General features: G+C 44.1%; 1 long non-coding RNA gene across 1 annotated transcript in view; it reads left to right on the forward strand.

The window, feature by feature from the left end:
* Window positions 1-26,206, forward strand: part of LOC131910543 (uncharacterized) — a 112,300-nt gene extending 86,094 nt beyond the window's left edge. The window contains exon 3 of the long non-coding RNA XR_009379151.1: window positions 26,143-26,206. This is a non-coding gene — a long non-coding RNA (uncharacterized LOC131910543). The remainder of the gene's footprint in view (window positions 1-26,142) is intronic.
* The last annotated feature ends 748 nt before the right edge of the window (window positions 26,207-26,954 follow it).

Below are 26,954 nucleotides of genomic sequence, written 5' to 3' on the forward strand. Positions count from 1 at the left end.
TCCGTCTCTGTGGTTGGGCCTGCTCTAGATGATTCAGACACGGGGAACCACCACAGAGTGTGTCACCTCATGTGACTGCCTTTTCCTACTTTGCGTAACCCTTTCAAGACTCTTCCTCAAATTTTTATGTTGTCAGGTTTTCATTTGAATTTTTTTTTTAATTTTTTTATTTTTTGTATTCCGGTGCTTATTTTGATGTATGATACAAACTGGGGATCTAACTATATTTTTTCCCCAGATAACCATTCTTTGTCATTGGGAATCCATCTTTCTCTGATAAAATGCAATGCCAACTTTCTTATGCACCGCATTCCAGTCTGTTTGCCGAACTACTCAGTTTGTATTGATTCTGCTCGCCCCTGTGGCACAGGAGCGTTCTGTTTTACTTTGAGGAACATGGTATCTTTCAGTGCCTAGTAAGCTACTCTATTTCTTTTTACATCATCTTTATGATAATTCTTTATTTGTCTGTTATAAACTTCAGGACTAGCTTCCTTATAGGTATTTAAACATTGTATCCCGCTTCCATAGTAATTTAGGAAGAATTGTTTTCTTTATAGCTGACATCCTGTTTTCAGTTCTTCCTGTCTTCTCCGTCCATCAACAATGTGTACATTTTTTTCTTTATATAGATTCTTACTTATTTCTCTCTAAGGGTATCCCTAGGTGTTTTGCATTTTTAATGGTATTAAAAATTGGATATGTCATCTTTTTTTTTTTTTTTGGTTTTTCGAGACAGGGTTTCTCTGTGTAGCTTTGCACCTCTCCTGGAACTCACTTGGTAGCCCAGGCTGGCCTCGAACTCACAGAGATCCGCCTGGCTCTGCCTCCCAAGTGCTGGGATTAAAGGCGTGCGCCACCACCGCCCGGCTGGATGTGTCATCTTACCGACTACCATTGAGAAAAGTTATTGACTTTCTCAGGTTACCTTTGTCCAGTTCCCCTGTGAAATTCTCAGATAAAAGTGTTCGTCTGACTTGCTCAGGTTTTGGTCACTGAATATTTACAGATAACTGGTAATTTTGCTGCCTCTTCCCCATTTTTTTAAATATCCCTTCTTTCTTTCTCTTATGTAGTTAAACAGGCCAATTTCATCAGAACAATATTAAACATCAGCATTCGGGTCATGCATGCTTGTTTTGCTCCTGACTTTAATGGAGTCTTTGCATGCTCCTGCATTAGGAAGAAGGCTAGCCTGTAGGGATCAGCACATTTTCTGTCCATGTGGCTTGCATGGGACTTCTAATGAGTAGAAGGCATCTTAGAAATGCCAGACCTGGTGGAATTATTTGTAAACAGGTAAAACATGCTATGCTGGTTCCCCTGTGGTGAGAAAACAGTAGTCCAAATTTTCTTACTCTGGTAGTCAGACGTGTATGGGTGAGACATGCATGCTGTAAAGAAGAAGCCAGTGACTGTATTTTGATCTCATGCCATTTTTCTTTTGCCAATCAAATGAAAAGACTAGGAAATGATAGGAATGGGTAGTTCCAAGGCATTCAGTGATGCTTTTGCAAAGGGAAAATAGAAAAACAAAAAGGAGGAACAATGAGGAAAAATAGTGTGATATTAAAAACATACACTATTTTCCTTCCTAACCTACAAAGTCAAGCAATGTGACAAACCTAAATAGTTCTAGAATATTGCCAAAACATAGCACAAAACACTGACTGTCAGTAAATATAATAAAGCGTCTCAGAAGAGGGTAAGAAGAAAATAATGTGCTACGTTACCATTTGGAAGCAGAGGAAACTAATAAAGAGTTCCAAATATTGAGAAATCACTGGAGAGGAAAGAATTCTTATTGAAATGTGTTTACATGTTGATTCTGTTTGATGTTGCCATTAAAAAAATGTTTTGATCTCTTGCAAAGAAAGCTACACTGAAGAGGTATTTTATGTGCTAAGCTGAACCTGGCATTAGCCTAGTAATAATTACTAGGACAGCCTGTCCCTTGCATTAGCAAAACTGGAGAATAAAAGCAGAGGCAGCGTCAGTGGAGGCTTTGATGCTTGTTGGAAATGTCTAACATAAAGATCTGCTGTGTTGTAGTTAAAAACAAAAGGCGTTTAGGCTGACTCTGAAAATTAGAGACATTGATAAAAGGTGTCTTGTACCTACTAATAACCACCGAAATGACAGTCCTAAAATAAGGAGAAATCCCCGGAAAGCAACAGACTGCAACCGTGTCACAGGCCTCCCACACCTGCGCCCTCCCCACCTGCTCTCATATTCAACCTTCTTGCATATTTTTTTCACACTGCAGGGATCGCTGTGTTCTAGGAGGGTATACTAGGAGAATCTTCCTGAAGGTTAAGTTTAGTACGACTTTAAAAGGTGTATTGAGGAGTGTGATGATTAATCTCCATTATCAATTCGATTAGATTAGAATTGCCATGGAAATGCGCTTGGGTGTGCCCATGACAATGTTTCCAGAAAGGTTTCACTGAAGAGGGGAACCCATCTTGGAAGTGGGTGGCACCATCAATGCAGAGGGTTCCTGGGATGAAAAAAAAAAAAAGTGTAAAGAAGCCAGATGAACATCCGCATTCATCTCTCCTTCCTGACTGTGAATGCAGTGTGACCAGCCATCTCACACTCCTGCCACCGTGCCTGCCAACACTATGGGCAATACTTTCAAACTGGAAACCATTATAAACCTTTCTTTCTTATGCTACTTTTATCAAAAAGTAGCTGTTTTATCCTATTAATTAGAAAAGTAACAGAGAGGAAAACACGAGGTCATTCGAGCCGGAGGCAGCTGGCTCTGCCACTCGCTGGCTGCGTGAACTTGATCAACGTACAGAAGTTTCTGGAACCTAGTTCCTCATCTGCAAGCACTGTCTATGAGTCAAGATTGTCACATGCACTCATCAGAGATGCTGTAGACTAAGTACCTGGCATGGGGCCTCATAGAGGCCAAGGAAGTATCCATAGCTGGGCAGGGAGTAGGGGGAAGAATTCCATGGGTCTTGTACATCAGTGATGTGCAAATGAGAAGAGCATCTTGTCAGGACCAAGGATGAAGGAGTGGTCATAGGAAACGGGTGAGGTGCTTGAAATAGGTCATGAAAAAACGCAAGCAAGCCAAATACTCTTCTGGAGAAGGGCGTCCAAGCTGAAAGGGTGACAATTTCAGAGGCTGGAGCCTGAAGGAATTTTTAAACTCCGATCTATTTCTTGTCTCGGTGCTGTGACTGAATACTCGCCAGAGAAACTGGGAGGGAGAGTGGGCTTACTTTGGCCCCCAGTTTGAGGATACAGTCCATCATGATGGGGAAGGCATGGTGACGGGCATGTGAAGCATCTGGCCGTACATCAACCATCAGGAAGCAGAAAGGGGTGAATGCTTGACTTGCTTGCTCCTTTTCATGCAGTCTGGGATGCCAGCCTGTGGGACGGGACTACCCACATTCAGAGTGATCTTCCTTCAGAGGCTTACACAGAGGTTCGTCACCAAGGCCATTCTAGATCCTGTCTTGTTGACAATGAGGAGTAAGCCGGGCATTGGTGGCGCACGCCTTTAATCCCAGCACTCGGGAGGCAGAGCCAGGTGGATCTCTGTGAGTTCGAGGCCAGCCTGGGCTACCAAGTGAGTTCCAGGAAAAGGCGCAAAGCTACACAGAGAAACCCTGTCTCGAAAAACCAAAAAAAACCAAAAAACCAAAAAACAACAAAAAAAAAAAGACAATGAGGAGTAACCAGCACAGTTTGGAAGTGATCAAATATGGCTAACTATAAGGTAGAGAGAGGTTTAGTGTGCATAATACAGGGGAGTTTGGCCTGTGTGGAATTGAGGAGGCCTGGTATACCTGTTGAGGTTGTGATTGGATGGTGGAATGCCTCTGAAGTCTAAAAGAATGAAAGAACAATTGTGTTCCCGTTTTGGACGGAACGGTGGCCCCTGTGGGGTGTGTGATAGAGGCTTGTGGGAGGAAGTGAGCTTTAAGCAAAGGTAATGATGTCTTCTAGATTTCCCCCAAGGATCAGTAGAGTGTTGAACACATAGCAGGTTTTCCAAAAACTCAACAAAACCTTGATGGACTGGAACAAAAGCTGTTATTCTGTGGTCACTCTCTCTCTTTCGTGGTTCCCTTGTCTGTGCCATTAATTGGTCCCTCTTGCGTTGAGTTGGTCACCCCTGGCCTTTTACTTAATCACTTTAAGTGAGTGGAGGCATGGCATCAGCATACTGTAATCTATGTATCATTTACTGTGCAAGGCTCTTTATCTTCAAAAAGCTCTTGGAGATTTGAGCCCTGCAGATCTGGAAAATCCAGCTCCACAAGGCTTGGTTTTCTCCAAGGTGGCTTCTTCCAGGTAGGAATCATGGGAAATGGCTCTTCCCAGCCTCAAATGCTTGAGGCCCTACCTACCTACATTTCAGAAATTGTCTTGCTAATGGCTCTTTTAAGCCTCCTGGCTCCAAGAACTCTACAAGCTTTTGGTTCTGACTGCCTCCAAGCAGAGGGTTAGGGATGATGAATCATATCTAACTAGGATGGCCATAGGCTGTCAAGGGCCAAGAGAAATCCTTCCATTTTGAGGGAGTATCAGATGGGATAAGAGACTGCTGTACCCACCGTGGACCAGAGAGTGATGAGCAGTAACTTAGAACCATAAGTCCATATTTCAATCTCTTCAAAGGTTATTTTTGAGAGTCCACTGTGTGGCAGGTAGAGTACCACATACTAAGGTAAATAGGGTGAAAATGGCCCTGATCCCCATGTGCTGCCTATAAAAATATATTTATTTATTTATTTTTCCTATGTATACATACAGACAGACAGATACATAGATAGATAGAGATAAATGTGGGTACCACAGTGTGTATATAGAGATCAATCTCCAGCCCCACACAAACCAAATACAGTGGCATATGCTTATAATCCCAGCACTGAGGAGGTAGAGGTGAGACCATCAGTTCAAGGTTCTCTTCATTGTGACTTCAAGACCAGCCTTGGAAAAATGTGTATGAGAAATGCTTGAAACATTTAGTAATGCGATTCTTGTTCTATATCTCATTTCATCTTTTCAAGAGCAACTCCGGGTGCCAGGTAGCAGCTCTGAGTGGCAAGAAAGCCATTCTGGTTGCCAGTGAAAACACGTGTCCTTGAAGGCTGGTTTAGTAGTACCTCCCAGGTTTCCCATCACAAGCATCCCATACATGCACACATGCAGCTTATTACACACGCACACGTGCATTGTATACTTTAAAATCCTGGGCACAACTGGAAAGAGATGACTGGCACAGATCTGGCTTGTTGTTTGTTTGTTTGTTTGTTTGTTTTTCAATTCAAAGATATTGCTCATTTAGCTCTGCCTTCCAAATATTGTTTCTCAATTCCTTGTGTTTTCAATCTTCGTCTTTCCCCACAAAGAACTGTCAAATTTCCAGACTTATACCATTTCCTAGAATCACAGGCTAGACCTTGAAGAGACAATAGAATTCTAATTTAACCCCATTGGAAGTGCCACAGCAGGATTAACATGAAGAAATGCCCAGCAGGAGTCTAAAAACAAAATAAAACAAAATAGGTAAATCCTGGAAAGGGAATTCGGAGGTAGACATGTGGGGTTGACAGTCACTGGACATAGTATACCTCAGATAAGTCCACTGCTCTGCTCAAGCCTCCAGCCACACTTCAGACTCTCCGGAATCAACTTAGAAGTTGCCTGATACCCTCTGCATGTGACCTCTGCAGGCTTTCTCACTTCGTGTCTGGCGGCCACTCTGCCCTCCACACCATTTGGGAACAAGTGTTTGCTCTGTCTTCTCTCAAGCTGATATTATTCCTCCAGCAGGGCTCAGACTCTGCCTTCTGGAAGCCTTTTTCTAAACTCGGATTGTAGGCTACTGGAGGGAATGCTGTAATGAAGTAGAAAAATATATTAATTGCCTTCACCAGTTGCAAATCTTGTGGGTGTTTCTTAGAACAGCTTTTTTCCTGTTCTCAGGGACATTCGAGGCCATCTTGACATCTTGTGACATCTTGACTGCATCTCCACACACACTCCATGCAGGGCTCAATTCTGCAGCAGCTATGATGAATATGTGTGTTGCTTTCTTTTTCTGTAGGAAAATACTCGGGAACTTGCTCAATTTTCTTCTTTTTATCCTTCACTTAGAATACTTTCTTTCTAGTTGCACCATCTCCAAGGATATGGTGTTGGGCCATCCTCTCTGGAAAGCCATGCCAATTCCAGAATTAAGCTAGGGTGGTTCTTTGTCCAACCCCACTGTCAGCTCAGTGGTTTATTTAGGAAAGTTAGAGAACTTCCCTTCCAATTTATCATCCAGGAAATGGGGCTGGAAAAAAACTCAACCTGTTTTTACAAGATAAATAAAACCTAGACTTAAGACATTTTGAAAAATATGTTTAAGTGTAAAATATAAACATGAGATTTGTATTACTGCCGTGTTTGATTATAGTTAGGGGAAAAAAGCTTCCAGTCCTTCATGTTGATCTAATAGACTGTGTCCTACTAGGCAAGTGCTCTACCACTGAGCTACCTCCCTAGCCCAGTTTGTCCTGTTGTAGTTTTTTTTTTCCCTCCACCCCTCCTAAAATGGAGACTTTGAGTCAGGTATGGTGGTACATATCCATACTCCTCACACTCCCAAAGACTGAGGCAGGAGGGTCATGAATTCCAGGCTAGCCTGGGCTACATGATATTCAGTCACAAAACAACAATGTGTAGAGCTGAGTGTCCCAAGAGCTACTCTGTATTCTGTCTGGAGTTAGTAGCTGTGAGACCGTGTCTGACTTAGCTAACATTTTGAGCTTCTGCGTCCTCTCCAGTGAATTCAGAACAGCCACATTGCTGTCTGTTGGGATAGCTAAGCACATATACTCTGCAGTTATGGTTCTTGAAAAATTTTAAACTACCAATGAAGTTGGAGAGGTGACTCAGTTGGTAGAGTGCTTGCTTAGCATGCACAAAGCCCAGGGTTTGATTTCCAGCACCTCATAAGCTAGCCATGGTGGGCCATGCTGTCACATAGCACACTGGAGGTAGAAGTAGGAAGACTGGAGTTCAAGGTTACTATCAGCTACATAAAGAGTTCAAGGCTAGCCTGGACTACATGAGACTCTGTCTATTAAAAAAAAATACCCAAAAACTACAAATGTTTGTGCCTGTGATAAATATCATGGTTTTTTTCTGTGGACTAATAACCATGCCAGACAGAGACATAGGTAAAAATGTATTCTGAATCTCTTTTCTAAAAGAGCTTTTTTATTTTTTCTTGTCCTAAATGCATGAGCTACTAAAGAAAGAGGAGCCAAAACGGACTGAACATATGATGAGATGTACAACCAGCAGGTGACTGTGTAGGTTACATGTTAGTTACATAGCCAAAATTGAGAAGGATATAGGAGGGACCCACTATAAATGAGTCTTGATGTCACAATAAAGTCGGTGGCTATGTTCTGGGGTGTGTCCCCATGTGTGGCATGCCTGTTCTTAAGTTCAACCACTGAGGTCTGGTGGATGACTTGGGCACTGGTGGCATGTTCTGTGAGACAGCATTCACCTCCATGGGAGCTGGCTTCCTGTACTTCTCTTTCCTTTCCTAAATCAAGTCTGAGTGAACAGGTGTCACTTGCTAAACTATACCCACCAAAGATGCTAGATTACCCATCTCTAGCACCCCTAGAATCCTTAGTAGCATGCCTGAGGTCTTGTTTGGAAGTATAGTGTTTGCATCTGACCAAGTAAAAATGAGGCCCCTGTAGTATGGGTGGTATCCTTATAAAAACGGAAAATTTGAACACAGAGAAAGCCACTCAGAGACAATGCTCTGTGAAGGAAGACATCAGGGAACATTAGAGATGGCAAGAAGACCACCAAAGTTAAGAAAGAGGCAGGGAACAGTCAGTCCTCCCCAGTCCCAGAGAGGGCATGGTAAGCAGACTTGCTGACCCCTCATTCTGGACTTCGGTTTCCCAAGACACCTAGACAATACATTTCCAAATTTAGGAACCACCTAGTTTGTGACCCTTCACTATGACCCCCAAGAAGTCAGCCCACATTGGCTGGCCATTTTCTGTACCCAACTCTGCCCCATCTGATTTGTGACCTGGGACTTGGGCTTTATGGGTGAGCCTGCATGTGGTATGCAGCGGTTGGCAGTGTACACTCCAAGAGATGACACTTCCTGTGGTTTGGCCTCTAAAAGCAAATGCATTAAAGACCAATCTGAAGCCCTGAGGTTTATTTAGAACCAGGCTTCTTCGTGTTACCATGACCTCACTCCATCCCTTCCCCTAAGACCACCCCTTCGTGTGCTTGAGGAGCGGAAGGTGTACAGGTGAGCAGCAGACTTTTCAAAATCATTTCTGCAAAGCCCTTCATTTTCTGGTTCTCTCTGCAGGCTTGGACACTGCTTGTGATGATTTGAGGATCTATTGTAAGCCTGCTTCTGCTGGGGGCTTGGCAAGCCCCGTGATGAGAGAGGGAATGTTTCGTTTTGCTTTTCACTTTTTTTTTTTTTTTTTGAGTTTGCATGTTCTTTCTCTGAAGGATGCTAGTAGCATCTTTTTGGGGAATGTTAATTTATATTATATGAAACATTTGAGGTTTTTTTTTTTTTTTTTTTTTTTTTTTTTTTTTTTTTTTTTTTTAAAGAAACTTTGTTGCTGGAGTTTTCCTGCCTGGCCTACAGGCAGGGCAAATCTCTCTCACCTGCCAGTCCTACAGCCACTCAGACCCGACCAAGTAAACACAGAGACTTATATTTGTTACAAACTGTATGGCCGTGGCAGGCTTCTTGCTAACTGTTCTTACAGCTTAAATTAATTCATTTCTATAAATCTATACCTTGCCACATGGCTCGTGGCTTACCGGCATCTTCACATGCTGTTTGTCATCGTGGCGGCTGGCAGTGTCTCTCTGACTCAGCCTTCCACTTCCCAGCTTTATTCTCCTCCTTGTCCCACCTACACTTCCTGCCTAGCCAATGGCCAATCAGTGTTTTATTTATTGGCTAATCAGCAACACATTTGCCATACAGAACATCCCACAGCAAAACTTCCAGTTCAACATGTTGAAATAGTTGGTTTTAATTTATATGTGAAAAAAATAAACTTACCATGCAAAGTTATCAGAGAAAAGTTATGTCATTAGCATGCCCCTAACTAATTTATATAATTAGTATGCCCCTAACTCACTAACACAGGAGACCCCACCTCACAGAAAGGGTCTCATGTCCTCCACTTTATGGCTCCTAAGAACTTCTTTGTAAAGTCCACGAAACCACATTTGAAAATCTGCTGGAAGTTGAAAATCCACTATTTTTATGACTATGTCACAAGGAATTGTGTCTTGTAGTAGAGATTTCATGCCCTTGCTTAACAGAAGAGACAATGAAGCCTCAAGGGGAAAAGTAACATGGTCAAGATCAAAACCCAGGATTTCCGACCTCTGTTATGCAATAATACTGAGGACCAACCGTGGTTCAATTCCAGAGACCAGGGAGAGGGACAAAAGGGGAAGAGACCTGAGGGGTGCCTGGGAAAGAACATGGTGGGCTTGGAAGAGAACACACAGGTCCCCGAGAAGACCTGGATCTCAGCCAGGCTGCTGCCTTGTATGGAGGCAGAGCCTAGAGTCACTTGAGTTAGACCTCAGGATGCTGAGCGAGTTTGAAATTGTATGCTTCATACTGAAATGCTGAGGAATTCAGTGATGGGCCTGGAATTCACTTGGAGGCATACAATCAGCCATGAGTCAGCACTTCACGGATGTTTGGGTAAGGAATATTTGGCATTCCATTGTGCAGCTTTGTTCGTGTTGGAAATTTCACATGAACAAATGTTAGGGCTCTCAGATGTACTTCTGATTTTTCCTGCCTCCTCCCCGTCTTGACTCCATTGTTTAGCCTGCTCCTTTCTCCCGACCAGCAACTGACTCATTCCTCTGAAAGAAAGAGAGCTCTTCCCTTCGGTCTGAGCCTAATAAATAGATGCTGAGAGGTCTCCCAATACCTTCCTTCATTTTTATTTCTTAACAGATGATATGATGGATGGCTGTACTTTTATAATAAATTCAAAAGCCTCCCCCTAGTCCTCACCAGTTTGAATTGCACAAAAGAGCACAGAGATGAGAGTACTTTAAAATAACCCTCAGCTAATTATACATACAACTGCATTCACTAAGTGGGAATATTTTCGGGGTTGCTTTGCTACCCAGTGCCACCTGCTCACAATTTAAATGGGCACAAATTTAGTTCCATTAAACAAAACACAGCGACTCCTCCTATAGCACAAAGTCCTTTAGTCCTATTTTGGAGTTGGGAAACTAGCCGCTGTGTTCCCTTGTCGGCTCCAGGCCTGTGTCAACCACACCACAAGGCTGTTTACTTGCATAGTTTGCAATCTTGCTCTTAAAACTAGCAGGCAAATGAATTTGTGACGAAGTACTTTGTGTTTTAGAAAGGTCCTTACAGACCCGGTGGCATCTGAACTCAGAGTTCCAGCAATTAGCAGTCCCCATGAATTGAAGAATACACACATTACACACACTGGATTCTTCAGCTCATTAGGATTTGGGGTTTTGGTTTTTGGTTTTGTTTTGTTTTGTTTTGTTTTTCTAGACGGGTATCTTCACTTTGCTAGGAACATAATAAGGTCACTTAGGAGGAATCCATTCATCTGTTATTGATTTCTGATGTCTGTAAGTCTAGACAGGGTGTTTCTTTGAGGATATGAAAGTTAGGGCTACATTCAAATCAGACTCAATTGTCAAGCTCTTTCTCTGCCTGGCCTCCTTTGCTGTCTCAGGAATAGAACCTGAGAGCTGGGTGTGGTGGCTCACACAAGTAATCCCAGCACTCGAGAGGCTGAGGCTGGAGTTCGAGGCCATCTTGGGCTACATAATGAGTTCAAGGCTAACCTGGGCTACACAACCAAACCCTGTCTCAAATTCAAAATCCACACATATGAGGTGTACACTGGCCGTGTTCTCAGAGAAAGTATCTCCCTTTTCCAACTCCTTTTTTCGCTTGATGTCTGGATCAGGAGAACTTAGCGTTATGTTATGCAATCAGGAAGCCCAGCTGTGCCCATCTGTCAAGAAAGGAGGAAACCGCATATCTGTCCCTGAAGTCTGAGATTTTCCTGATCTTGCCGCCCCTTTCCACAGCTCCCCCACCCAACTCCAAAACCCTTGCCCTCTATTCCTTTCCATTTTCTCCATTCAAAAACTCCTTCCTCCCTTAGAAAAGCTAAAAATACAAGCAGTGCTTTCCAAGGAGCTTCCCTTATTAGGATCGCATAGTTGAGCTCCCGGTGAAAGGGAACTTTCCTTATCCTGACTGCTCAGAGCTGCGTCTTTACAAGTCTCCCATTCTCTCTTCTGAGATGGTCACCCTCATCCAAGCCCCATTACCCTCTCCATGGTATCAGAAGGTACCAAAATGCTTGGGAAAACCTGATGTCTACATGTTATGGGGACCCCACAGAACCCCAGAGCTATGTACATAAGTTCAGAGATCTTAAGGTGCCGGGACCTTCCAGCCATCATTAGTGGAGAAGTGTCAGATGGTTGTGGCTATCTCTAGACATGAAGCCTCCAGGATCCCAGAGTCACTCCTGGGTTGCCAGGAGTGTGCTGACCTGCAGCCCACGGTCCAGGGAAGGAAGAGCCTGAAGCTGAAGTTCTCTGAGCAGAGGTCCTGTTGTGTGTGATCCTGAGCCACAACTTGGCTGGCTGGCCTGGACGGCTGGCTCTGGTTACTGTGGGAACAATGTGAGGAAAGCCATTGTCAGAGTCCTCCGAGCTCAAAGGCACGGCCTTCTTAACACACCAGGTCCCTGCTGGCAAAGGAAGACAAGGAACTGAGCAAGGTGGAGTCTGGAGAAGGCGAAAGCTATGAGCAAGCCTTTGACTCCCGATTCCTCTTGGTTTGGAAGCAAGGCTCGAAGTTGTTCTGTGACCCACTCAGCATGGCATACTAAGGTTTGAAGCCCCTAATGCCCTATACGCCCCTAATCATTTTCATTATGCTAGACTTGAAAATGAATAAAGAGATTGTTGGTCTGGTTGTCCTGTGCCCTACCTCACCTCTGCCTGAACAAGGTCCCTTCTATGTCCTCCTCTTGTTGCCCTGATAAAATGCCTGGCAAAAGCTCCTTAGAGAGGGAAGAGTTTTGGAAGGGATACAGTGTCCTGGCCGCGAAGGCATGGTAGGAGGACCACGCAGCTGCTCAGATTGTGTCTGCAACCAAGAAGCAGAGAGCAGAGCAGGGTGGGACTGTATTGTAGAATCTCATGGTGTCTTCCCTCCCAGGGACCCGCTTCCTTCAGTGAGGGTCAGTCTCCAAACACATGAGTTATTTCACATCCAAACCACAATGGGGCCTCACTCTGTAATTCAGGCTGGCTTCGAGCTTCAGCTACTCCTGCCTCAGCCTCCTCAGTTCTGGGATGGCAAGCATGGACCACCATGCCCAGGAAAGTAGAATTTCCTTATGATTTCACATGCCACAATTAAGTCCTCTGGCTGTGGGAAGTCTTTATGGGACTTCCAAGTTCAAGTCCAAGCCCCAAGGTCAGCAACCAGCTTTAACTCAAGGACAAAGCTCTAAAAGTAGTAGACAGTAAATGTAGCCAGAAGTTTTCCTGTGTCCCGCAGCCGCTTGGTCCCAAATAAATACACAGAGGCTTATATTAATTACAAACTGTTTGGTCTAGGCTCAGGCTTATTGCTAACTAGCTCTTTTATCTTAAATGAACCCATCTCTATTCATCTATGTATTGCCACAAGTCTCGTGGCTTTACCTGTGTTCCATTACATCTTTCTCCCCCGGGGGTCCCAGGCATCTCCCCTGACTCTGCCTTTCTTCTCTCTGTATCTTTCCTTGGATTTCCCACCTGGCTATAACCTGTGTTGCCATAGGCCAAAGCAGCTTCTGTATTAACCAAAGGTAGCAACACATATTCACAGCACTTATTTTCTGTAGAGGTATGTATATGCTTGAAAACATATGCATTCTAGAAAGTTCTGACTATGCTGAAAGTTTGGGTTTTGTGAAAACTGCTGGGGGCCAGAGAGATGGCTCAGCTGGTAAGGGCACTTGCTGCCAGGCCTGATGACCTGAGTTCAAAATTGAGAGCGCACGTGGTGGAAGGAGAGAACAGACTCCTACAGATTGTCCTCTGACCTCCATATGACTGCTGTAACATGCCCACTCCCCTCACACAGAAAATAAATGTAAAAGAAAAGGTTTCAAATAAAACAGGGGCTGGAGAAATGACTCCACAGTTAAGAGCCCTTGTTCCTGCAGAAGACCCAGGTTCAGTTCCCATGGCCCGCGTGGTGGCTCACAACCTTCTGTAAATCCAGTTCCAGCAGATGTGCTGACCTCTTGTGACCTCCTTAGACACTGCATGCCTGTGAAACACACACATATATGGAGACAAATACTCATAAAAACCTAAAAACTAGTAGCTGAAACAGTGGTGGCCAGAAAACATAAAAATCAGTGCCTAGCTAAAATTTGCTGCAGGGCTCTGGTTCAAGCCTCGTTTAGAAGATTAATATATAGGTAATTGATCATTCTTTTTCTCCCTGATTGCTTTCCTGTGGAGTCTTATGGGACCTTGTTTTAGGATATGATTTTTGGACTTTGGGGCTTTCATTTAAACCTTTCACTATTTCACAGGTTGGTTTGTCTTACTCCAAATAAAAAGAATTGAAACATTGCTTCTGCGTAGGAACTTAAGTTACAGAACTGCTGTTTTTCCATAGGTGGGAAAAGGTATTGTAAATTATCATTCATCAGAAAATAGGCACTGAGGCACAGCTGCCCCCACTCCCTACCTTCTCCTCCCCCAAGGAATGACATGGCAGCCTGGGGACATGGGAAGAAATAAGCAGAACTAAAGCCACTCCATGCGCTCCATTCCACGCACACTGCTTGTGCCATACTCCTGCCTCCCCGCCTTTTCATTTCCAAGTCCTCTGTGGGTGTGCTGGGTTTAAATGCATCATCTCTAGGAAGAGTGTGTGCAGCTCCTGGCGAATCACATCAGAAGTGTCAGGTGTGCGGCTTGGCATTGTTGGTGTCTTCCTTTGCATGAAGTGTGAACGTGTGAATGCATGTCTCTGTGTGTGTATGTGTGTATGCGTGTGTATGTATGTGTGTGTACATGCACATGTGTCTGTGTGTGGATATGTGTATGTATGTGAAGGCATTTGTTTATTTGTATGTCTATGTGTATGTGTGTGTGCATGTATGTATTGTGTTCCTGTATGTATGTGTGTATTTTTATGTGTATACATGTGTATGCATATGTGTATGTTTATATGTATGTGTGTACATGTATATGTATGTATGTGTATGTGTATATATGTATGCACATGTGTATATATGTGTGTATGTGTGTATATGTGTGGGGGTGTTGTTACTCAGGGTCCCACCCATCTTAAGTTTTAAGACTAAGATCTCCTACTGAAACTCTAAGTGACTAGGCTGGTGGGCCAGTGAGCCCCAGGGATTCTCCAGCCATGCCTCCCCTATACTGGCCTTACAAGCACATGCCACCGCACCTAGCTGTTTTTGAAACATGTGTCCTAGGAGACTGCACTCGGGTCCTCATGCCTGCAGGGCACGTCGTTTACCAGCTGAGCTGTCATAAGCTGTATCTATCTGTTGGAAGTACACAAGGACCCACCTAGGTCAAGACTTACCAATGACCCCCTAGTGGTCCGGAGCATTGAGTACTCCTTGGCGTCCCCTCTAGAGAAAGCCTGTTTGCCCTGAGTGCTGGGATGAGCTCAGTGAGGTGTGTAAGTTAAGCCTGTCAAGGCAGGGTGACAGGGTGGAAGACAAGCTGAAAATGCAGCCTGGCTCTTAATGCCATCACTTCTCCTTCCCCTTGCTGAAGCTCAGCTCTCTCTGCTATTTGAAGAGAGCAATTTAGATTTATATTAAGGAATGCATAAATAGGTTTCTGTGATGGAATCTCATCTGGAGTGAATGCGGATAGCGTATGCTAATGAGCACGCATGGGGCCTCCCTTTCAGAAGCAGCTCCCACTACCCCCCCCTTCACCTGCTAGACATCTGAAAGCAGCTCAGAACTCAGGCTGCGGGGGGGGGGGGGGGAAGGTTAGCCCTTTTTTCCTGTCTCTCAATATTTCAATATTCACCTCTCCTGGTGGAGCCTTAAAGCACTTGACAAGCCTTCACGTGATTCCAGGTGATGGATTTCCCCCCGAGACCCTTAAGAGCTGGTTTTACACAGAAGCACATACGACTTCGATTTCAGAGTATTTGACTGTCTCACATCATTCGGCATCACCAGAACCTCCTTTGGTTCCCCCTGTGGCTCACGCCCTCATTCTTCTTAGAGTTTTGGATGCTCACTGGTGAGATGTCACAAACCTTTAGTGTCAGCCATGCTGTCGCACAACTTTGGCCAAGGGACTTTTTCTGGGTGGGACACAATTTCCTTTAAGTGAGGAGACTGGGTGAAGACTGATGGGGGTGAGCCCCCCTCTCTGACCTTCTGTAACCTCCATGGCTTTGTGCCTGCCGGGATTCTGCAGCCTCAGGGACAGTCCGCCTTGCAGATTTGCCCCCTGTTCCTGGTCTACGTTCCTTTTGTCCCTAGAAAGGAGCTCAGATTTGCTTCAAGGTGTCCAGTCCACACGCATGCAAAAACCCCTTATCACACCTTGACCCCTGTCCCAGCTACTGATGAAAATTCAAGTCACCAAAGATTGTGAGCTTCTGGGGGTCAATAGGAAGATTCCCCAGAGCTGGAAAGGAACAAACACAGAATAGACCCTAAAAAAAAAAGTGCTGGAGCAGGGAGGCCGGAAGCAGGACTGTTCACAGCTAGAAGGCTGTTGCCTATCTACTTAGGGTTGGAGGTGTAGATCAGTGGGCAGTGAAGGTGGTGACAGGTTACCCCTCTCTTCTCAGAGGGGTTAGGTCCAAGGCTACTCTCTGCTATTTCTCATTGCTGTGGGTAAAAGTCCCAGAGGTATCTAGGATGCTGTCACAAGTCTCCAGTGACTTTATACAAATCCTTTCCCTCCCCCATAAGCCTTCAGGCTTTGGGCCCCCTCAGACTCTCTATGAGAACAACTTCTTATTTAGTGCTGTTGTATGTCATAGTTATATAAACTTTTTTTTTTTTTAAGAAAAAATGCCATGGGTTTTGCATTTTTGAAAACCACAGGCATGTAGTGGGAGAGCTTGTATGCAAAGCAGCATGACCTTGGATGAGTCATGATTTCCTCAAACCTCATCTCTGTTATCTGGAAATTAGGCTGGTCAGGGGCTCCCAGTCTGTCTTAAGGGATGACTAAGGGATGAATTAGAGGCAGCTCCTCATCCTGTCATTCCTTCATCACACACACAAGCACACATGGGTCTCTGCAGAAGCCTCCTCATTGGGAGAGAGATTACACATGCAGAGTGGTTATTTCAAGCTGATGGATAAAGCATAGATAAAAATACATAGCTCTTGAAGCTGTGAGTACCACCATCAAAGGTACAGTGTGGTAGCAGCTGTTGTTAACTAGACAATTTAATAATTGTGTGCCTCGACTCTTGAGTGTGAAAACTACCCTTAAGCCCTCATCCATGCACCTCCTTCAGGCATATCTTACTGACCCCTCTGTGCCTTGGTGTTCCTGTCTGTTCAATGGATATTTAAAAAATGGAGTCTGTTTCCCTAGAGTGTTGGGAAAGTTAAGCCAATTTGCATTTGTTAATAGAATAGAGGCTACCATATGGGAAGTGCTCTACCATATGCAATACTGTTACTGACCCTTCCCCTGCTTTATAATGGAGATCAACGCTGTGGGGCAAGTTTTAAAACAGAGGTCTGTTTCTTAGTTATCAGCATGGCAGTCATTTGTGTTTATACTTTATATATATATATAATAGATAATAGACAGAGTCTCATTATCCCAGGTTGGCCTCAAACTCAACTAGGCAGCTAGATGTTCCCTTGAACTTCTGACCCTCCTGTCTTCACCTCCAACATGCTAGGATTACAGGAGTACCCTGCACTGCACCTGGCTTGTGTGGTACTCTCAAGTCGAAGGGTGAGGGCAGCATCAGGCGGAGAAAAGAGAGCCCCCTTCCCACCACGCCTCCCTCAAGTGGACTCTTCTGCTCTCACTCCCTTTCCTGAGTTGGATTGGCACCCCTCACACAGAACAAAGGATTCACTTTGCAGAAAGCACCCTTCTGTCTTCCTGTGTCATCTGTCTTGAAGGGTATAATTTGTTTCTGCTCTGCGCAGGAACTCCCTGGAGGAGGCTCGGTGGACGGTATGTGGCATTCCTGTATTGATCGGTGACACCACTGTGCTATAGTGAGTGGGTGAGATCATTCTTATCAGGTTACTCTAGTCGCTGACCTTGAGGCATCTCGGGTGACAAAACCATATAGATGGATCCCTGGTTACAGACTGCCCTTGTGCAGAGGTAAATCATCGTGAGGGTGACTAACAGTTTTAAAGAAATGACTGCAATCATTTCACATACCCCAGGGTGGGGGTGGTTTGTATTAATAAGCTCAGAGAACCCCTAGGACTTGGTAGCACTATTTGGGGCTGATTTTCAGGAGTCCCTTGATCGGTACTCCTCTCTTATTTTCTCTCATTAGATTCCAATTTTCCTCTAAATTGCCATGACTATAATATTGTCAATATGAAGTTCAGAGCGAAATACTTGGATCTTGGAGCTAGAGGGCTGCTTTCTAGCTGACCTGCTTGCTTCCCTTCCTTCCTTCTTTTCTTCCTTCTTTCCTTCCTTCCTTCCTCCCTCTCTCTCTTCTTCTCTCCCTCCCTCCTTCCCTCTCACCCTTCCTTCCTTCCTTCCTTCCTTCCTTCCTTCCTTCCTTCCTTCCTTCCTTTCTTCCCTCCCTCTCTCCTTCCCTCTTCCTTCACTCTCTGCCTCCCTCTTTCCCTCTTTTCTCCCCTCCTTCCTTCTCTTCCTTCTTTTTTCTGGACAGAGCTAAAAATAAGAAGATGCTTACCACAAAAGAGGTAAGCAAGGAGATAAAAATGTGCCTATGAACCCCCTTGCTCAGAAGGAGCCTTGAGAGGCACAGTGAGCTATCCCTTTAATCTGTGTCAATCTAGCAGCTTTAAGGAGAGTCCCTGGCCTATCGGACAGCATTCCTGCTGTCCTGGCCAGACCTCATCCATGCTGGAAGAGGTGGAAGGCTTCTGTGGACAGACTTCCAGTGGGCTGCAGGTAAAGGTGGCATAGTAGATAGAAGAGGGTAGATGAAAATCACAAGTATGATTTTTGACAGTGTCATAGTTGCACTCTGGTTATGAAATCATTCTAATATACAGCTCCTGGGCACTGGAGCCCTTCTCTTGAAGGCAAGCTGAGTTGGCTCTCACCCTGGATGGCATGACATTGGCAGAAGTCAACACCTGTATCCTCCAGCAGTTGGCAAGCAGAATACTTTGCAAGGTTGAATAGCAAGGAAACACTCAAGACAGCTTTAGCATTTGGGGTGCTAATGAACTTGTAAAGCACCTAAACCTAATGATGCCCCCTTGCAATGACCTGAATAGATTCCATCTTTGTTTTGTGGTAAAGGGGATTGCACCTGGCACCTTCTACATGCCAAGCAAGTACTCTATCAATGAGCTTTATCAATGAGTCTCCAGCCCTAGACTTTGACTTGTATAAAAAGATAATAACAACTTGATACTGAAATCAGAAGAGGCATGCTTTTCCTGTATTGTCTAATTAGCTCCTAGCTCAAGAGAAATCTTCACATTAAAACTAAAAAGACCCAGCCAGCCATGAAGGCATACTTCTGCAATCTTAGCACTCAGCATCAAGGGCAGGAGGACCAGAGCATGGTTTATTTACATGGTCAGTTCTAGGCCAGTCAGGACTGCTTAATGAGACCCTGTCTATAAAAACAAACAACAACAACAAAAAACAAATGCATAAGTAAATAAACACAAAAGTATCTAGGCATGGTGGTTCAGTGTTTAGGAGCCTTACACGAAATCACTGGTACAAGGGTGAGTCAGCCTGGGCTATGTAGTAACTTTCAGGCAAACCTGGGCTATAGAATAAGACACTATATCATAAGTGAAAAGCAATGAACAAAAAGCATGCTTCTGTAAACAGCACCAATGATATTCACAGGGTCACTAAAATAAATTAATAAGGAAATAAAAAAATTTTTTTTTGGTTTTTTTGAGGAAATCAAAATTTTAAAATAGACTCGAAAGTAGGAGAGAAACTTAGGAGGAGGGACTGATAGTTGGAGAGAGGGGCAAGAGAGGATAAGAAGAAAATGAAAATGATCAAAATATATTATCTATATGTATGAAAGTGTCATGTTGTAACCCATTATTAGTTACAATTAATATGTGCTAATTAAAACATTTTAAAAAGTAATTAATTGACTAATGACCAAAAAAAAAGGTCATCAAATAACTAAGACCAGATAAGAACCTAAGGTAGAGTAAGTAGTCAAGTACATGGGAATTACACAAGAAATAGACTGTTACACATGTACCTTTAGCTGAGATGTGTATCGACTAGGGAGATAATGATGTTGAGTAGTTGAGTACAAGGGCTGAAATCTATCCACACAACCAAGATAATTGAGGGGTTTGAATGGAGCACCAAGCTCTACAGAGGCCAGTGCTTGTGTCCTGGTGGCTTCTGCTAATTAATAAACATTGGCCCAATGTCTGTCACTTAACAGCCTAGTGACAACATAGAGGCAACCGTCCTTTTCTCCTGCCAGAAGAAGCTATTTGTAAAAGAGGTTAAAGAGAGAAATCAAGAGTGTCATTTATGTTAAATGAAATGTGGAATAAGATCGTGGATGCACATATATGTGTCCACATGCATACATTCTTGGTGGTGCTGCACACCCGCTATCTCAGAGTTAGGGAGGTGAGAGCAGGAGGACCTGGAGTTCAAGGCCAGCATCTGCTGGTTACCATGGTGAGCTTGAGGCCAGCCTGTCTCAGTGCCTTCTCCCCAAAATGTGTGTCATCGATCAATACATCTTTGGTACCCCTAGCCTAACATTCAAACACTCCAACTTCCAAAACCTTTTGAGCACCAATAGGATGCCAGGAACAGCAAATCACACCTGACCTCAGGCGGCAGTATAATAATCAGTATCTCTCTCCCAGAGCTGGCTAGATGTATAAGGACATTTTAGTTGTTAACTTTCCTTTAAAAATGCTCCTAAAATACCATTTCCAACTTGAGGTTTAAACAGTAGCATTGGAAATAGAGTGGTGGTGGGAAGGAAGCCTTTGAAAATGGACTTCTTTAGTCAGTATGACAGCAATTGTTATCTTGGTGTATGTGTGTGCGTGCTCATGGGAGTATGGTGTGTGTGTGTGTGTGTGTGCATGTGTGTGTGTAAGAGAGACAGACAGACAGATAGAGACAGAGACAGACAAAAAGACAGAGTTCCCTAAAAACAGATCTCCACAGCATATATTTACAATCACTTTTCCAGTTTAGAAGAATTTCATAACTTGAAAGTTGCCCTGTGAGATGCTAGTAGTTTGTCTTACTTGAAGTCATCTTTGGGTTCACGCACCTCTTTATTTATGGTGCTGTGAAAATGCATTCCTTCCTGCAGGTTGTTCAGTATGTAACATAAAGGCCAGGCACTGGGTGCCTAGGAAATGGGAATATGGAAATAAATACTATAAACTTTAGACTCTCAGAGCTGGGCCAGAATTTAAGGGAAGAATCACAAAATTTAGAATGGGATATCAAAGTCCTTCAAGGAACATGCATGTCATATAGTTTAGGGAATGCGTAAAACCGACTTAAAGTTCTCCTTGATTTAAATTGGGTTGCCTGTTTGCATGGCTTTATTAGGTGAGAACTACCTTCTTGTCTTTATTTTTTTTTATTACTTTATTATTACTAAGGTAATAAATGGAAGAATTGAATCAACTAAAACTCATCCATTATACCTGGCGGCCACCACCATGGCCAGTGTTCTCAGACTGTCCTTGTTCTTATGTATTCTTGGGGTTTGGGTTGTCAGCATTGCGCTTAGGTCAGATGGAAGTGTGCTCAGCCGCCTCGCTTTGAGAACTGAAGTAAAATGCTGATGGAGATCGTTTAGGACCGTCTCTCTGCTGTTGATTGCATGCTTGTGGCTCATAATCAGAGTGATGCACAGTAATTGTTAGACTCACTTGCCAGGGCTACATTTTGTGGTGATGCAACTGTCAGCACTTTAGGTCCCGTTGTTCCGCCTGGAGAGCGCTTGCCTAGCACCCACTGGACCGCTAAGGCAAGACTCTTTGCTGAGTATCACGGGTAAGTTCCCTTGCCGCTCTTGTTTACTTACCCTCGAAATAATTACCTGAAAAAGGACTGTCTGCCGTCTTAGTGACAGCTGGCTCTTACTTTTTGTGTCTGTCAGAATGCTAGTGTGTGGAGACCTGAAAAAAAAATAAAGACAAGAAACACATAATGCAGGGAGCTGGGGAGCTCGGCTTTCCCCTTTGGTCATGAAACGGACAAACATTGTCACTTGTGTGTTCTTGAGCTTTGCTTTGCTCTTCTGTGCAGTGGAGCTGCTAGAGTTTACTAGGAGAGAGACTTAGTTTGGGCTGGAAAGGAGGGCTGAACTTTGTTAGCAGAAATCAGCTGTTCATTAAATGATGATAGCCAAGATAAGGAGCTGCTTTCTCTGTCTTTCATCCCAGATAATCAACTTACAAAGGGAGAAGAAGGATTAGGCTGGCTCATAGTTTGGGGGTATCAATTCATGATCCATCACCCCCTTTTGGGGGGCCTTGGGCAACTCAAGACATAAATGGTGGGAGCACATGACGGAGGTGACATGCTCACCTCATAGCCAAGGAATGAAGAAGGATGAAGGAAGCCCAGAGTTCCGGAGTCCTCTTCTAGGGTATGTGCCTGTGAGCCCGGGACTTTTTTTTTCTAGTTCCTGCCTCTTAAGGCTCTATCACTTCCCAGTAGTGTCACTCTGGGGACCGACCTTTCAACCTCAGGTCCTTTAGAGGACATTTAAGGTCCAAAGTATAGCAAATGCAAGATGGCGCTTCCAAAGGTCAGCAGCCCACACATTCACTCCAGTTGTGGATCACATCACACCAGCAGTTTCCTGACAAGGTAGACACATGTAAGTGTCTCTGAAGAGACTGGGTGAGCATCTTAGGCTCTGCATCATCTTTACTTGGTTGGGCCTGCAGAGACAGAATGTGTTATGACCCATCCTGTGTACCCTTCAAAGCGTTTGAAGGGCACTTTGAAGGCAAACCTAAGTCTATATAATACTCAACTTTGAATGTACAAAAGGGTCACTATACAGTATACAATGGGTCCTGATCATCTGCTTCTCTGTCCCTGAGAAAGTAAATTGAGCAAAGCAAAACTCCATCCCTATTAGAAGTTCACTATTAGAGACATCTTACCAGCTCCTGGATTGTACCCATTGAAGATTTGTGGCAAGCAGTTCAGATCATTTTCTGTGATCCAGTAAGTCCCAGTGTGTTTTGTCAGAAAGAGGTTTTGGGTGTTTGGTATCTGAGCTCTTATCTCGTCATTTTAATTCTTTTTCACATGGTCAAGATAGAAGAGTGGTGGTCTCTCAGACAGAAGGATCCACCACCATGAGTCGTTGCTCAGATTGCAGGAGCTGAAACCATTGCGGGAAGGTCTTATATTACTCACTTTTCTCTTTGCTGAAATCAAATACCTGACAAGAAGCAACTTAAAGGAGAAGGGCTTATATTGGCTCACAGTTTGAGAGTGTAGTCATTGCCATAGGGGAGTCAGGGGGCACACTGTGGGCAGGGATGGCTCTTGGATGTGGCCGCCGGAGTGTGAGGCTGCTTGCTCACATCTGGGTGGATAAGGAAGCAGAGAGGGAGGAAATTGGGGGCTTGGTTGGCTTTCTCCTTTTTAACCTTTTTGTTCAGTCCAGGACCCCAGCTCATAGGATGGTGCCACCCACATTTAGGGTGTGTCTTCTCTCCTAAGTTTACCCTTCCTGGAAATGTGCTCACAGCAACGCCATGATATGACTCACTCATGTCCTAGGCATTTCTTAGTCCTGCCCAGTAGATAGTGTGAATGATCCATCATCAAACTCATCATCATACAAGGGGACTCATGCTGTTGACTCCTGTGTGTCATCTCCTGTGGACTCTGGTTTCACAAATAAAACTTTATTTCTCATTTGTGTGCTTCTCCAGACTTTGCAGTGTTTCAGTGTCCCCTATCTTTCTCTGCTGCTCCCTGCTAGCCCCTCAGCCCCCGCTTCTTGCCTGCTGGTAGTTATAGTCAGGAATACTTTTAAAAGATGGACTGCATTTGTAACTGGAAGAGAAAATGTCTCCACACCCTTGGACATCTGTAGGCATGTCTTACTCTCCCAGCCTCTCTCAAAAGTGGCCTTTGTCTGAAATGTGGCTGATCATTGTTAGAGTTATAGCACAGCCTTGATAATGGAAGGTGATCATATGGCCTGTGACTCATGTTGCCACCTCATGTATGTTTTATCAAATCAACTCTTCTCTTTGAGAAAGAAATTATACCAGAGACACTGGCATTGTACAAATAGCCCCATGCTTGATACCTTCATGTGGCATGTTCCAATGTCCTTTTCATGGGTTTTGAATTCCAAGTAATGTGGATTAATTCTAGAGTCACTCAGAACTCTGCAGTACTCAATTTGCTTTTCTCTGTATCATAAATCCACTCCACCATGACTGGGCAAAAAACAGGGACATTCATGGGTTTTGAGTTCCAAGTAATGTGGATTAATTCTAGAGTTACTCAGAACTCTGCAGTACTCAATTCGCTTTTCTCTGTATCATAAATCCACTCCACCATGACTGGGCAAAAAACAGGGACATTTGCTTGATGTTAAACTTACGATTTCCTACTTTAGTAAGCATGCGCATTGCCTGTCATCTCTAGTCCCCTGTCAACATCTTCTAGCTGCTCACTGGAAAGGGTGAGCTGTGATTTCATTCCCCATGGTATATGTGCCAGTTTGTATTCTTCTGAGCTCACCCACTCAAACCCAAACAAATTTTTGCTGTTAAAACTTACTATATTTAAGCAATCTGCCTTTTCCAATCTTGAAAACAGAGGAGAGAGAGAAGACACATGCTGCCATGGCGTGCAGTCATTTCTCATAAATATGGATACATGGGTGGATTCTGTATGTTCAACAAATAAATATTTCTTGACTCATTCTTTCAAAGCAATACTCTTGCAGTCCTTTAAAATGTTTTGATGTAAGGCTAAGTTGTTCACTCATGAGCCTCTGGGGTTGATCCCCAGTACTGAAGAAAGTAGGTGTGATGACTCGTAATCCTAGCACTCTGGAGGTAGAGGCAGAAAGACCTTAAATTCAAGGTCATTCTTGTCTGTGTACCAAGTTCAAAGCTAGCCTGGGCTACCTGATATTCTGTTTCAAAAAAATATTAAATGTAGGTAAATTTATTAGCAATAAAAGGGAGTTTTAGTGTATCAGCTATAAAACATTAGTTGGCAAAATGATATGAATACCCTAAAAACATGTTAAACTAAATTATATATGTACGCACAGGTTTAATTCTATTTCAAATGCATGTATGTATTCATGGGCATAGGGAAGAAGGTAGAGTGTAAGTAAAAATATTAATACTGGTTCCTAGTGGGAATTTTCTCATTTCTGTTACTTGCCCCCCCATCTATATCATGTAATTGTTTTACAGTAAACAGTTTTATTTTGTTCTCATTTGTCTCCTCACATTGGGGGTGGGTGGAGAGAAGATCAGTGCAGTGCAGGTACTCATATAGATTCTAGAAATCTCTCTACAGCTCTCCTCTTGTTACAGACACATGAATGTGTTGAGCTAAAGGGGACTCAAGGCCATTCTTTTTATTGTCTCTCCTGAATGCCTGGTGCTGCAGTAAGACTCGCAAAGGGGCATGCAGCAGCTGATGCCATCACTGGCATTATGCAAACGAGGAAAACCCAGAGGGTTCCCATGGCTGGGATCACTCAGCTAGGGGTGGCGGAGCTAAGAAGCACACTTGGGCTGACCCTGAACTTTACTTTCAAGGTCCTTATCCTTCTTCCTGTGGACATCTTGTCTGTCTTGAGGATGAAAGTGCTCCTTGTGTGTGAGCGAATTATAAGGATCCTGTCAGAGGTGTTGCTGGTGTGTACCACTCCCTGCTTGTGCTGTCTCTGGCCATCTTTCAGTCAGGCCTTGATCTTCTCTGCAGCCAGAGTTACATCTCAGGTGGCCTAGCCTTGCACCATCTGACAGCGCCATGGGGTGGGTTTGTCCTATGTATGACAGACTTCTCTCAGGCATGCTAAGGCAAGCCTTTCCAAGTCTGAGAACTCACCTTTATGCTGACGGGGTACCTTCCGTAAAAATCCTCCACATGGCCTCATGGCCTTTCTCACCATCTGCTGACTCGTAAGAAAAGGACAGGAACAGGTTAGGATGGACTCTAGGTACTTGGGGATGGTGTGAAGCCTGTTGGGATAGCTCGGATTCACATCTCCTCTAGACTCACAGAGGTCCCTTCAAAGTCTCTGGTGATCTTTAAGAACAACCTGGAGCTGGAACTCTGCTGCTCTTGCTCCTTATCTGGCTCCATCGTTCAGCCTTCCTCTGGCCGAACCCTGGCATCATCTCCCTTCTTTCCATAGCCGGTTGGACCAGTCAGAGCTTGAGACACTGTGGCTTCTGCATAACCTTACTTGGTGGGCTTGATAGGGGCCTCCATCACTTCTTGCCAAGTCTGTGTTCCCAGACAAACCTAGTTACCGATGGCTGTGGGTCAAAGCTTAAGGATGTGGCACTTGGGAGAAAAAAAAAAAAAAAAACCGAAATGCAGTAAACAAGGGAAGTGGGAGATTTTTAAAAGACCCACCTAAAAATATTTCGCACACACCACAATGTACATGCACCTTAGCCTAAGGCTCATATAACTCATGCTAAATAAAACATGCATACCATGATTTTCTGTACATTGATTGTTAAAAGGTGTTTTAAAATTCATGTCATAGCTACATATCGCCATGTGTATCTACTGTGCTAACTCAGCAACTCGTCTCCCTAATTGTTTTTTTTTCAATCTTTTTTTGTTGTTGTTTTTTCTCTCTTTCAGTTTTCCAAAGAAATTAGACCAAAACTTTCTTCTTGAGAAGAAACCAACCTGCTGTTGGCAGAGGGTGAGCGAGCCTTTAAATGTACCATCTATTTTTGTCCATGTCAAATTGATGTTTGATACTGTGAGGTTCCAAGATCAAGCGGGTGCTAACAGGCAGGCTGGGGAAGTCTTCTCAAGCTTGGAGTCAAGAGGCTCTTTCCTGCCTCTAACTCGTTTGCCTGGGTCTCTCCCAGAAAAGGTGGTTTTGCTCAGAGCGTTTTCTCTGCTGCTTCCTGCTGTCTCCGAGTCTCATGGGCTGCCCTCATGGCTGCTGTCACCTTGTACAGTTCGCAGAGAAAGTGTCTTTCCTTCAGTGACTGGTGTATAGCGATAAGGCTGTGGGCGAGGGGAGACTTTCTGTCTAGTTCACATGGCTGCGTCTCCTGAGTGCCATGAGAAAGAGCAATCGCTTATGAGCAGCCACTGGGACCTCCCAGGCTATCTGGGAAAGTCCCTGTGTACAGATGAGATGGCTGGGATGCCGTGAGCTCCAAGAGACCTGTGACATCACAGACAGCAGCAGAGCCAGCAGGGTGAGAACAACGTTTGACTCTTAGCTGGGTGGTCCTGTGGAGAGATGATGGTTTTTAACCCACAGCTTATTTCCAAGAGGATAGGTTTAGTTATATAATTCAATTTAAATAAAGCACTAACACAATGATAATGGCCTGTTGCCCTAAGGCAGATGCTGAAGTAGTACTGTTTAGCTTCACAGTCGTCATGCAACCAAGAGGGATTGACAGGGTAGGTACATCCGGAAACCATCCGGT

This window comes from Peromyscus eremicus, chromosome 5, assembly GCF_949786415.1.
Source record: "Peromyscus eremicus chromosome 5, PerEre_H2_v1, whole genome shotgun sequence".
NCBI lineage: Eukaryota > Metazoa > Chordata > Mammalia > Rodentia > Cricetidae > Peromyscus > Peromyscus eremicus.